The sequence below is a fragment of the Etheostoma spectabile genome, chromosome 21, assembly GCF_008692095.1.
Source record: "Etheostoma spectabile isolate EspeVRDwgs_2016 chromosome 21, UIUC_Espe_1.0, whole genome shotgun sequence".
In the NCBI taxonomy this organism is placed as follows: Eukaryota; Metazoa; Chordata; class Actinopteri; order Perciformes; family Percidae; genus Etheostoma; species Etheostoma spectabile.
The window spans coordinates 10,290,845-10,291,633 of NC_045753.1; positions in this window are offsets into that span (position 1 = coordinate 10,290,845).

A 789-nucleotide genomic window follows, 5' to 3' on the forward strand; every position below is an offset into this window, starting at 1 on the left:
CACACTGATTTAAATTACAGTCAAACATGTGAAATATAAACAAAATGTATAAATCTTAATGTCTCATTAGTCCTGACCTAACAGGAGCATCTGACCTAACGAGACAAAGATAATCAGTCGGTCTATAGACCCCCACAGAGTCCTGGGGTGAGGTCTAATCAGCCAGATTACCTGGAAACACCTGTGTGGGTGTTGATCACCAGATAGGAAACAGGTGTGTGTGTGTTTCTCTAGACGGTATATTAACTGGGCTTTGACCGTGAACTAGTCCACTCAGAACCGATACCAGGACTCCTGATAGCTACTGCAGAACCACTTGTTGCCATCATGCTGTTTGTCTGGTTCTGTGTTTTTGTTTCTGCTTTCACCGGCCGCTTTGTAACAGAACAATCTCCTCCTCCCGGTGAATATCACAACGTCCCGGTGAACCGCACCGATGTTGTAGAAGCGGCTCAGTTTGCTGTGGATGAATTCAACAAAGGCCCCTCAATATACATGTTTAATTTCACAATTCTGGAAATAACATCGGCTAAAATGCAGGTAACGTTAAACCTTAATATTCTACTACGGAAGAGGATTAGGGCCAATGTCAAATGTAGTTGTCGTTTAAAACTTTTCTTCTTTTTTTTGGGATTAACCACATTTCTGAGTGCTGCTGTTTCTTGTAACTTTAGGTTTTCCGACAAATTAACTACTACCTGGAAATGCTCCTGAGACCTGCAATGTGCCATACAGGTAGCACTGCTGCTAATGAATGTCCTTTCAAGGCAAGTGTAAGATATCAGGTTG